This window comes from Coffea arabica, chromosome 7e (genome assembly GCF_036785885.1).
Source record: "Coffea arabica cultivar ET-39 chromosome 7e, Coffea Arabica ET-39 HiFi, whole genome shotgun sequence".
Taxonomy (NCBI): Eukaryota; Viridiplantae; Streptophyta; class Magnoliopsida; order Gentianales; family Rubiaceae; genus Coffea; species Coffea arabica.
Genome location: NC_092323.1, coordinates 19170162 through 19183953, shown reverse-complemented (window position 1 = coordinate 19183953; position 13792 = coordinate 19170162). Strand labels below are relative to the sequence as shown.

The following is a 13792-nucleotide window of genomic DNA, read 5'->3' as shown; positions in this document are numbered from 1 at the left end:
GTACATTGAGAAACAAAAGCAGAACTACTAAATGTCCTAGGCAAAAGTTAAATTGCATTAGTCCATAAATAATGTTTAAATTTTTTAACAGTCTTACAGATGGGAAATACAACATCAAACTCCTTTTTCTATGAATTAATCTATATCAACCTCAAAGTTAAAAGAAAAAAACATATTGAGCCGTGTAAAGTAAACAAATCATGGGATTCAATGAACTTGATTTATGAAATCTTGATAAATGAAACTAGAGAAGTGGGATAGGCATAACTAGGGATGGCAATTGCGGTCACCCGCCCCGCTGGGGGCTAATGGGGAGGGGGTTGGGGAGGGGGCGGGGGGAATTTCCCCTCCCCCCCTCCCCCGCTTAGAAACGGGGCGGGGGGCGGGGGTACACTCCCCCGCCCCGCCACCCGCTTTAAAAAAATAAATATATAAAAAATATATATAATTATATATATAATATATAATTTAATTAGTTACAAACTTATGATAATGATATTATTAGTTATATGTATTATATAATGTCTATTAGTATATATAATATAATTGATATTATTAATTATATTAATAATTATATATGTGTACTAATACAAATTATTAATTGGTTATACTAAATTTACTAATACATTTATATTAAATCTCTAATTACACTTAATACAATAACATTTTTTTCTTAAAAGAAGCACAAGCAGAATAATGAATTAATGATTGTATTTGTGCCAAAAGTGAAAACTTGACTACTTTAGTTATATTTATTTCATCATGTTGGATTGTATTCAAATAATTTTTATTTGATTGTTTTTATAAGTTTCAATTGTAAAATTACAATGAATAATAATTTGATGATGTGTTGATATTTTAGTACTTGATTATTTGCTAAAATTTAACCATAATAAAATTTTATAACAAATTTTTATTAGCCCTGCGGGGGCACCCGCGAGGGAAGCGGGGCGGGCCGGGGGGAGCGGGGGACGGGGGATGGGGCAGGGGCGGGGGGAGTTTGTAGGCAGGGGGGCGGGGGATGGGGGAGGGGTCCCCTGCCCCAACCCCGCCCCGTTGCCATCCCTAGGCATAACCAAAAAAAAAAAAAAATGTTGAGCCCTATAAAGTAAACAAAATACAGGGTTCCATGAGTTTGATTTATGAAATCTTGATAAATGAAACTAGAGAAGAGGGATAGACATAACCAAAAAAAAGAAAAGAAATAAATGTTGTTTAATTTCTCTATCTGTATTAGATGCTCAAATTTTAGATTCAAAAATTGAAACAGCAATTATCTTGAAGGCTTGACAATGATAGGGAGGATATAATCACCTTTTGGTGTGTCTGTGTGTGTCTGTCAATATATATATATATATTAAGGTTATTGCCTACTACAATGTATTCACACTAATAAATTTCTACTATGTATTCACACCAAAAACCAAAATATTTAAAATCTAATACTAAATTGATCTTAAATTTGAGAGATTGATTGAGCTTTAAACCAATACAAAAAGGGTTAAACTGCTTAAGTTTGTTGTAAGTATGCTCTAAATTTTTTTTTCCACCTACACATATATGACTTAACCATGTGTGGGTCCTAAACTAACTAAAAATATCCATATAGAAAAACTTGTCCAAAAAAACCAAGTTAAAGATCAAGTAATTGTCATTTGAGGACAATGGTAAAGTTGCTAATAAAAAACTATTGAACACCAAACTGTCATTAAATTTGAAGAAGGAATGGACACTTGTCAATCATACAAACCATCAAGAGCTTTTGCTCTACATTTAGTTAGATAATTGAAATTAGGGGTAATTACAATTCATCCCTTAAGATGTAACCTGATTTCACTTTACTCCCTAATCTTTATTTTTTGTCACTTCACCACCTGAGGGATAAAACTACTCTATCATGCTAGGTTTTTATTTTTTTCTATTTTCTTCTTTCTTTTCCCAAATAATCATTACCAATGGTGCAATTTTGAGCACTCCAATTATGGTGGTATAGTATCACATGAGAGAAGTAGTTTTATCAGGGAATATACTAATATTTAATTACTTTAGGATAAATGGTAAAGAAAATATTATGACAAGCAAAAATCTATTTGAGGAAAAGAGAATAAAAGGATGTTAAATTAATCACATGTGAAGGTGATTGCAAAAATATGAGTAACCTATTTTGAATTGTATAATTATAAGGATATGTAATAAACATTTTTGCCTTTAATTTCTTAGATTGAAAAAATTGATGAAACTAATTAGCATGTAATTTTTTGTAATTGACAAATTATATGGAAGAGAGACAAACTAATATAGATACTATACAAATATATATATAGGCGCACACACACACATACATACATACATATACAATAGTAGAACATATGTGTGTGTGTGTGTGTATAAAATAGTAGAACATAAAATCAATTAGAATTTCATTCTTTGGGCCAATACAAATTTTAGAAAATAAAACTACTGGATAGAGAAATTCTTTTATTAGCTCAAAAATAGGAATTTGAAAAAAGAAAAATAATTTAAATAGAAATGAAAAGAGATAAGTAAAAAGAAAAACAAATTTCAACATAATAGAAGGGTAGTTGACAATAAAAAAGGGCTAGGGGGTAAACTAAAAATTAAAATATATGTTAAGAAATAAATTGTAATTATTCATTAAAATTAAACTATCCGGTCAAAGTAACCAAACCAAAACCAACAAATTGTCAATAGGGCACAATGGCATGATTACAAATATAAGGCAGTGGAACTCCATAATCCTCATTAAATATGGGAGCAAATGAGCATGTGTCAGCCACATGAACTCTCCAAAGTATTAGCGTAACCACTAATACATACATACATATATCCAACTACTATCTAAAAATTTAAGACTACCCTCACCAAAAAATGTCACGTGGACAACTTAAACTGACTTGGTATTCTTTGATTGATTTGTTGTTTTAACACTACTTTCACTAACAATTGTCATCTGTAATTGACCACTTGACATGTGTGTTTTGGTATATGTTTAACCATGGAGGGTTGGGTTGGGTTGGGTGGTACGGGGGAGGGAGTGTAAGTGAGAGGTCTCGAGTTCGAGTCCTTCTGCTTACACTAAAAAAAAAAAAAAAAAAAACCATGGAGGGTCGGTTTAGGAATATGAGTGCTTGGTTGAAATCAGTGATGCATATGGTACAAATACATACAGCTTTTAGTAATTTTCTATGGACACATTTAACCCTTACATTAATTTACCACTAATTTAACCGTTTCAATTTCAATTAAATGAGCCAGAAAATTGGGAAGGCACTCAGACAGCTATCTCACTCTTACAATATGAGTTGAAGCCTTAATTGCCTGCAATCTTCAATTTGGGTCTTTTTGATTTCTTCGGTTTCAGATTCTTTTGTTGTTCCTCAGTGTTTGGTTTTAGATGAAAAGCATAACCTCGATAAGGCTTTGGAAACTTTTAGGCACAGGTTTCTTTCTCGGAGAAAAAGTGCTCACAACTAGTATTAATCAACTGGTGCTCACGGTGCTCTTTGGTAAGGGAATTTTCTATTTGTTTTAGTTGTTTTATTTGCATCCACAACACAAAATAAATGTTGCATGGATAGAAAATCACCAATAATTTGATTAATTTTTCCCTTTTTATTGCATTTGGATAGAAGGGTGTAACAATATGGAAGGGAACATTGCCCTATAATATTATGATCTATTACCCTATCACTTTAATGTCATATATGAATGGCCTACATTTTGACTTGAGCTAACTTGAATTTGCTTCTCTAAATACATGTTCCACTTAAAGTTTAACTACCATAGACTGGCTTTTTTTTTTTTTTTTAACTTTGCTTGGTTTGTTGTTGATGATTGAATGGTAGTTTATTTCTCATCTATTAGAAATATAACTAAAAGTTTAAAAACACAACTCATTCCATAACCAATTTCAAAACTACAAATGCATCATCCTTCGGTGGGCCACTGGCTATGCTAGTCCATGCTAGTCACAAATATATATATACATACATACATACATACACACGTATATATATATAGGCGTATGTACAATTAAATTGTGAATAGGGTATAAACAATGTCTGTTATTGGATGCCATTACTTTTAATTATTCTAATAAACTAAGATCAATTGAAACGTCTATACATACATATATATAGAAAGCACTTTCGTGGGTAGTCTGTCACAAATTTCATCTGCCTCATCCAAGGGTAGTTTAATAATTTGGAGTGCTGGCAGCACACTATTTTTTTGGTTGGTGCAATGGCTGGCTGCATTCTTGCTTGTTCATTTATTTTTTTTGGCCTTTAGCTATTGTTTGGAAAATTCCAATTGTAACCTCCATGTTGCTTACTTCAAGAATGGTTTAAATTGCAATAGTTACAAATTAATGTGCATCGGTCCTTTAAGTTGCCCGAATAGCTGTTATGGTTGTAACCGGCTATTTGTTCCTCCTTCATCTTAGTTTATAACTTTATCTATCTTCTTTTATTTTATCTAGTTTTTCCTCTTCTTACTCTATGTTTCTTCTTATTGAAGGTCTGCAATTCTTTCTTTTTCTCTTTCTTATTTGTATACCTTATGTTCTTGATTCATAATAATTTTTGCTTTAGTGATGTGATATTGTAAGTAGTAATTTGCAGAGATATAATATTATCTTTTAGTAATTTTTTTTTTGAGCTGATAGCAATTGGCATTGGTCTAAGATGAAAATTACCTTATTTACTGTACCTTATATATCAGTAGATTTTTATTTGATAAATTATACTTTACTCTTACATCTTTAGCTCCTTCGTTAAGATCTTATATTCCTTCAATTTCTCTTATTTTAATATAAGTGGATTGATTATGACTTTCTGCTTTTATTGATAGGGTTGGGATAAAATATTACAAAAGAATAACATTTGCAAGATCAATTCGCCTCATATTCAGTTAGAATTTCATGATAGCAAATGGAAGTTGTCTCGAATTGTTTGTGGAGGATCAATTTCTTTGTAGCATGCTGAATTTATTATTGTACTGAAATTTCATAATCCTTTAGTAACAAAGGAAAGTACTGCAAAATATGGTTTGATTTTGTTTCTAATAATTATAATTGCAATGACGAAACTGATTCAAATTTTTGTCAATGTTTGCTCGTAAATTTTGTGAAAATTCCTACTAACTTATGATTATGTGATTAAATGACCATTTGGTTACTTTTCTCCACTAAACAAAATTAATGTGTTTGATTCTATTTGTGCATTTAAAAATCACTATACTTTCTCATTTTCTTACCAATATTGATAGTATTTTTTACTTTCTTAATCTTATGATGCTTAACAAATTACAACACAGGTACTCATTCCTGCGCATTGCGCAGGCTTTTCCCCTAGTCTTTTTTATTTATAGCTCATTGATTGCGAGCTTAAATTGATATAGGTATATAATCTTATATACATTGTATATGTAATTACATATAAAGAGCATCTTAAGTGTTCAAAGGATAATTAAACCATATTAAAATATGATTTTTGAATAAAATAAGTAATCGAATATAGTAAAAGGAAAAACACAAACAAATTGAAAAAGTAGCACAAAATAAGTATCTCCAAGGTTGAAAAGGTGAATATAAAATGGGCAAGAACTTTTTTAAACAAATCAAGCAAAAGTGCCTATAGATTTAACTTGAGTATAAAGAATAAAGCAGATGAACACTATAGATGGAAAAATTGCTTCTTTATGGGCAAGAACTTTTTTAAACAAATCAAGCAAAAGTGCTTATAGATTTAACACCAAAGTCAAAAGAGTATAAAGAATAAAGCAGATGAACACCATAGATGGAAAATTGCTTCTTATAGATTTAAGGATAATACAAAAGTGAAAAAAGGAACACTAATAGTGAAATACATCAAGCTATATATGGAATTGCATGGATAGGTGTAGAAAACCCTATTAATAGGTCAAAGAGGTACTTGGAAGCACCATAATATTATCTTCTTTTGTTATAAGACAAAATTCCTATGCACGAAATTAATTTGCTATCATTGCATTACTCTAGTAGAAAAAATTATTTTTCCAGAGAAGTGCTCAGTGCCAATTTTTTCATTTTGTTAAACAATAGTTATTTTTTTAGAGAAGTGCTTAGTGCCAATTTTTTTTCATTTTGTCAAACAATAGAGTTCCCATAAAAGCAAGAAAACTTACTGAGCACTGTGGTGAATTTTATTATAGTGTGCAAAAGAAAAATTTATCATGGAAAATTTATTATTTGACGAAAAAAGAAAAATAAAATTGTGCAATTTTTCTCAGAAATTCTTTTATTTCTTATTTTAAATAAAATTTTATTTACGTATACTTTATCCTATATGTATTCACTTAAAATTTTTAATTTCTTTTAACACCCGCAATAGTCTTTTCATTGGTCAATAATAATGTATTGTAAACTTGGTGAATAAAATCAATAATCCAATAAAAGGACAAAACCAAATCAAATTGAAAAAAACAGCACAAAATAAGCATTTCCAATGTTGAAAAAGTAAATATAAAATGGGCAAGAATTTTCTAAACAAATTGAGAATATAAGTGCTTATAGATTTGATGACAAATTTAAAAGAGTATAATGAGGAAGACAGACGAATACCATGAACGGAAAGATACTTTTTATCGATTTAAGGATAATAAAAAAGTCAAAAAGAAACACTGAAAGTGAAAAACATGAAGCTGCTTTTAGAATTGAATGGATAGGTGTAAAAACTCTAATAATAGGAGAAAGAGGCACCTAGAAAAACCATAGTATCTTTTTTTTTCTTTTGTTGTAAAACAAAATTCCCATAGAATAACTTAAATTTGCTGTCATTGCATCCCTTTATTAAAATGAAAAAAAAAAGAGTTTATTTATTTTTTAGAAACGTGCTTAGTGCCAATTTTTAGATTTTGTCAAACAATAGAATTTTGTTGTTCTCACAAAAGCAAGAAAACTTGTTGAGCACTATGGTGAATTTTATTACAATGTGCACAAGATAAAATTGCCATGAAAATCTTATTATTTGCCAAAAGAGGAAAAATGAAGTTGGGGAATTTTTCTCAACTTTTTTTTTGTAAATGATAAATTTATTTAGATATGCTTTATCCTATATGCATCCATATAAAATTTTTAATTTTCTTTTAGCACTTGTAAAAGTCTTTGTTATTCAATCATCAATCGCATTAGTACACTAGGTAAACTTGTAAATTTGAGAGTATTGTATGTGTCCAAATTTTAAGGCAACTAATTCATTTCCAAAATATAGATGATTGACTTTGTTCTCAGTAAAAGGGACCATATTTATGCACATCCCAAGATATGGGACCAAACTTGCAGTTCTTTCTTGATATCCATTTTAAGGATCTATGGGTTTTGTATGAAAAAGCCAATTCTTAGTGCTGATTACATGAATGGGATGAATAATGACCCCATAAAGATGATAACATTTGTAGTTACAAATTGTCTTCACAAAAATATCTTTTTCCCTATTGAGTAAGCATCAACAATGTCTTCAATCACAGATTATGCTGATGCAGTTTGTTTATAGAAGTTTTAAATTGGATCTTGCAGCTAACTTGCTACAAAGACAGCTATTGTTGAGGTTAGAACTACAATTTAAACAACCTCAAGATCGTTTTTGCTTGGTTTACATTTTAATTTCAAGAAAATTTCGACCATCTCCTCTTCTTATGAAATCACCCAAAAAAAAAAAATCTGAACTTACAATTCGGTATGATGGAAAAATTCTTGTCTCAAAGATACTTCTATACTTTGAGGGCTTAAAAATTACAATTACTCTTTTAAGGTAAGCATAATTATCAATGATGGATGAGGGGATATGTTGCCTTTGGAAAGCTGATCTGCAATTTAATCTTTACATAGTGATTTTGGTCGGTGCTTTTGGGAAGCTGATCTACAAGCTAGCATACATTTAATTGTAGTTCTCATGAGTTCTCATTTCCTACATCTTAAGCTATGGCTTGGAAGCCAAGTTCTTCGTCTTAAATTTTGTTTCGGTTAACAAAAACTAGTAGAAATTCATGCCAAACCCCTTACTTTTACCAAGTGGAATTCAATCACACACACATACAGAGAGGGGGCAAAAAAAAAAAAATAGTTATGGTACAGATTAAAAGATTAATTGTAGTTTACATTTGAGAGAGGCTGTAGCTCGAATCCTATGAAGTTGTATGAAACAAATTTTATAGCATGCAAAAAAAAAAAAAAAAAAAAAAGTCCAGTACTATGAAGTTGCCTAGAGACATATCCAAAATAGGCTAAAATATCAAAATGGATTTTTCTAGAGCTATTAAAAATTTCGTGTAATTCCTTCAGATTTCATAATAAAATTCGTAGATATTTACCGTAATTTCCCGTGGAATACTTTCACTATTTCTAACTTTTCTAAATGTCAACAGACCACTCAAATTCAATTTTACTTGCACCAAAATATGAAACACTAGCAACAATGGTTCCAACTTACAATTTCAAAATTGGAAGATTGTTCGAGGTTTACAATGCTATTTTTGTTAATTTGTTGTACTTGTTGATTTCCAAATCTATTTTGTATTGTTTGTCATTTAATTATTTTCTGCCATTAGTACAATTTTATGCAATGAAATTATATTGTTTCTATTAGAGAGAGAGAGAGAGAGAGAGAGAGAGAGAGAGAGAGAGTTTTTGCATGAACCTGGTCCTTAGTCGTCACAAATCTTTGCTCAACAAAGTATAACCTTTTTCAAATAATTTTGTTTTCCACTTACTTTCCCGTTATACTAACGTTCAGTGACCTCTCTCCGTACATGCCCGCATAAGGTTGCTTTCTGATTCTAACCAGGTTAATACAAATTCCAAGAGAGTGGCATGAATTTTGCAAGGCAAATTCGTGGTTTAGTTTGTTCTTGTAGACCAATATACTATACACTTTAAAAGCTTTGTACTTTTCTAAAAGGAACCAATAATAATACAGATAGCACATTTACTTGGGGAACTGGTCTACAAGAGTAAGTCCATCCCAAAATTTTATTAACATAACACTCTAAGAGCCAAAGGCGTTACTGTTCATTTCTTTTGGTCGTCGTCACGTGCCATAAGCATGCCTTCAGTATTTTTTTTTTTCGCGCGAAGCGCGGGTTGTCAGCTTAGGGTTAGACACACAAAATACTTCTTTCCTGACTTTCCTTTCCAAAGCCTCGCCGCCGCCGCTTTTCTTTCCTGCCTTTCCTTTCCAAGATTATAATGCCAAAATCTTCAGTACGTTTAAGCCTCCTCGCTCTTTGCTTATTTTCTTGTAAGTTTGTAGTTTCCTTACTCTTAGTTTCAATGCCAAAGGGGAAGAGAATAAAAAATTGAATGAAAAGAAGGAGATGGAGATTTCAGAACCTGGTGCTAGATCCTCCAAAGCGTGTGGCCAGCATCATTTCTAGCTCAAGGCTTGGGACTTTTCTTTGTTTTTCCCAAATTTATTCTCCTTCGTTATATATATTTTTTCTCAGAAAGCTCCTTCATTCTCCGTTCAAATCAGATTATTTTTTTATATTATTGTTCCTTATTTTTCTTACCCTTTTCAAATCAGGTGGCTTTTTTGATGTGGTTGCTCTTCATCTTTTAAAAAAAAAATCTACAAGAAACTGTTTATCCTCCGTCAGTTCAGGTAACTTTTCTACAAGACCTCCCTTTGCCCCCTCTGTTTATTTTCTTATGTGTTTATCTTTTTTTTTTTCCTTTTTAAAATGCATAGAAGCCCTTTGAATTGGGATGTGCGAAAGTATTGATGCGTTTCTAAAGGGCCTTTGAAAGATTTATTTCTATGCAGCAAACTGAACAATATGAGGCAAACAGAAATTTCTAATATAAAGTGCTTAATTTCTATGTTTTATTTACTTTTTTCCTGTACTTCGTCTTTTTTTTAAAAATTTTCTTTTTGGTCAATGACATTTTTGGGTTTGATGGAAGCCTTTGAATATGATGGCGAGGCTTCTTCGAAATGCTTCTTCTCTCGGATGCCTCTATTTTTGCAACCTCTCTCTCCGGTAATTTCCCCACCAAACCAGATTTTGTTCTTATTTTCTTTGTATTTTTGGAGAACAATTTGGTTAGGATTAATGATAGGTAATGGCCCGTTGTAGAAATTTGAAGCATTTTTTTAAAAAAATTTCAGCTTTTTCTCAAATATGTTTTTCACAGCTTTGTTGAGTTTCAACATTTTTACGCTACCTTGTCTTGTTTGTACTATTCTTTTGAAGTTATAGGTGTAATATAGTGTTTATACTTGTTATTAGCAGTTGGAAGCTGCGAATAAATGATTATAATATTATTTCCTATCAATTACGAAAGCCAAATGCTTTACTTTGCTAGCTTGCAGAAGTTGTTCCTTGTTTTTAAAATTATTGAACTTGCATACTGTATAAAGAAAAAGTCTTTTGTTTGATACGTTTTCTAACATCATTTTTCAGTTAGTACTGCTTTTCTTTTTTTATTTTGTTTCTCATTTTCTTCACGAGTCATGACATGAATTTGTTGTTTGTTGATGCAGACTTTATAGGAAAGTCTTGTTAGGGGCATACACTCAACTCTCCTACTTTTCCTCCAAAAGGTACCCGAAGTTTATTTTCCTGCTGAACTGACTTGCATTTGGTCTTCATACCTTCTTAACTTGGTGATCACTTTGATGGGTTTCAAAAATAGATAAAGTAAAATAACTTTTGCATATAAAGTCTATCTTTTTAGGCTTTAGCCCCTTCCCAGTACCAATTAAAACTAATACATATATTTGCTTAGTGTTTGAATACTTCAAACATCTTGTTTATTTAATGTGGCAATTGCATGTTTTCCCCCATATTTTGGGGTTTTCTGTTCACTAAAAAATTATAAAGCACCAAAGTATGCAAGTGTATTACCATATTTTAGCCTTGTACCTCCCTCCTAGAGTATTTTAACATTAAATGCATCATTCTTAATGTAAAAATCACTTGACCCTTTTCCCCCATGTGATTCTTTGAATTAGATGAGTTCTTTTAAGTATAGCTCTTTTGCTGAAATTTGTTGAGTTTGATATTTTTTACATTTGGCTGGGATTGTGTTATTCCTGCTTGAGAGTACCTACATTTTGCTCTTTCTGCAATAGAAAAATATCAATTGTTTTTTTTGGCTTCATTGGTTCATTATGAATATAAGTCTTTTTTTGTATGGAAGGTAGAAGAAAATCCAAGTCAAACGTCAAAGAAAGATTTGGTGCTCAAGTACTATCAGATCACTGCATCATTTGGAAAAGGTTCTATCATGTGGCTTGGCCGCTCTGCCCCTGTCAAACAAGTTCCAGTTGTGTCCACAGCTTCATTTGCTTTGGATATTGCATTTGGGATTGGAGGACTTCCAAGGTTCTATCATGTGGCTTGGCCGCTCTGCCCCTGTCAAACAAGTTCCAGTTGTGTCCACAGCTTCATTTGCTTTGGATATTGCATTTGGGATTGGAGGACTTCCAAAGGTTGGACATCTTATGTGTTTCTTATGCTGCAATGCCAGATGTTGATTTTGAATTATTGTTTCAAGTGCACTAAACATCTGCAAATTTCTAAAGAATCATATTGACATTGTTTTAGAGTGCAAATATACCGCTGAAAGGACTTCTCTCTATCTAATTGGGACTTCAACTAATAGTTGCTGTAATTATTCTTGATTTGAATATTTACATTCTGATTTATCAGTATTTGCAGTTTCCAAACTGTATAGCAAAAGAAAAGCTTTGTCTTGTTCTTGAAAACCTTCACTGAAATGGAAGCTTTTAAATTACTTTGTATCACTATTGGTTTCTGTTAACCTTATCATTTTGTATTACTATTGGATCTGTTTGATGTAATTGGAGTAGTGCATTTTGGCATCGGGCAATATTAGTAGTTCCATGTCCATGGGAGATGTTACCATCCCCAAGCAATTCACTCAGGCTGGCTTATGGGATTGGCTCATAACTTCCATTTCTTGTTTTTAACATGAATACATGAAACTTCGTTATACCTCTATTTTCGCCTGATTTACATGAATATTTTTCCTTAGCAGAAACTTAATGCGACAATCCTGACAAGTGATTTTACTAAATTGGATTTTGAATCCTACAATGGGCCTTCCAGAGGATATAATCAATTGGGGAGCATTGGATACAGCACTGAGTAGTTCTTTTTGAAGTTAAGAAAGCAGCAGTTTCACGTAAGCAAGAATTGGCTTAGATAGCATACACTCATCTTGAGGTATAGGACTCGATACAGTTCCTTCTCTTCTGTGTTTTTCCTTTTCTTTCTCAATTGAAGATTAGAAGTATAGGACTTCTTTATGATCAGTTGCATTTGTTCTGTGTTTCTGGAGTCTGAAAAACCTTAGCAATTATTAAGTGTCAAATATTAAGTTTCAATTATTATAGCATAGAAAATTTCCCTATAAAGGCTTCTATACAAACCTTGGTTTTGCCTTTATAGGTACAGAAATATCCCTTCATGATTTATAGTTTCTTAATACTTCTTATCATATGCTAAATGAAGAATTGAGCTATCAAACCTTAAATTTTTCAGTCACAAAAGATTTTAAATTTTAGATCTAGAAGACACATTATTCTTAGATGAGAATATCTAGAGCTTCTCCAAGGATAAAAGCAACTATGCAATCTAACTTACATGTCAATGCCCCTCTAACTTTTGGAATGGAGTATTGTTTTAACATAACAAAAAGATGTCCTCCCTATAATGAATAAGTTTCCACTTTGTTTTTGCATTTCAGGATCATTCCATTGACTTTGTGTTCTGCCCCTTCCTTGCTCCTCCTCCAAAAAAAATAATAATATAGTTGCTATTTCAATGTTTCACTTTTACGACAACGGAATGAGTTTCATGTTTGGATATTTTGGAGTTAGCACTTGTCGGATTTATCTTTTGGATTAGAATCATTTGTTGCCAGTTAACCTATTTCCAATTTCTTCCTTTGGGTGACATACATGGATGGCCATACTGCAATAAATTGCATTCTGAATTCTTTTAAGTTCAATTTTTTGGAAATAGCAGAATAGCTAATTTATCTGCTTTGGTGGAATTATGAGTTACCATGCAAGTTGCTCTAACTTGACAACTTATAGGATGCTTTATTTCTCATTTCTTTGATACTTAATAATGGACAGAATATATATCATGCTTCTCTTAAGAGGGGAAAAGCTGGTTTAAGATTTTGTATGACTATTACAAGTTTTAAAGTTGTCGAGGTTATCTTGTTTATTTTGGGATCAATCAATGTCTCCTAACCCATTTTCAGTTTCCATGCATTGGTGACGAGATCCATTGCTAACTGTAATGGAATATATACTAATATTTTATCGTTATAATTTCATGATTAGGTTGTCACGGGAGAGCTTAGCAAATCTTGCCATGGGGACAGCAGAAACAAAATTGCTTTTGGATAGGGGAAAGATGCATTGTGCGTTTCAAGCTCTATGCCAATGTAATTAGTTTATCATGAAATTGTTATAGGTTTTTTTTTGGTTAATCTGTAACTAAATTCCATCAGACACAAACAATTCCATTAAATGGATCCACTTTGAATATGTACAAATCATTTTATTACACTGGGCATCTGCATTTTTTTCCCGCACTATGCTAATACGCGGTTTATGCATTAAACTAGGGAACTAGGGTAAGTAGGGTCATGGGATCGAAAAGAAATCATGTATCTATGGCATTATACATTTCACATCTAATGTATAGTATTTCTGCAAATTTCAAATCCTCTTGTATCTGTAACGATATTTCC

At 31.8% G+C, this 13792-nt stretch overlaps 1 long non-coding RNA gene across 4 annotated transcripts; it reads left to right on the top strand.

Moving 5' to 3' along the window:
• The first annotated feature begins 9069 nt into the window (after positions 1–9069).
• Positions 9070–13605, top strand: LOC113700469 (uncharacterized). 4 transcript variants are annotated; one of them, XR_011818670.1, is made up of 7 exons: positions 9074–9438; positions 9582–9659; positions 9962–10038; positions 10542–10601; positions 11201–11492; positions 12062–12249; positions 13380–13605. It is a non-coding gene; the product is annotated as an uncharacterized lncRNA (long non-coding RNA). The 4 variants fall into 4 exon arrangements; XR_003450695.2 differs by having other exon boundaries at positions 9077–9659; XR_003450699.2 differs by lacking the exon at positions 12062–12249 and having other exon boundaries at positions 9070–9659.
• The last annotated feature ends 187 nt before the right edge of the window (positions 13606–13792 follow it).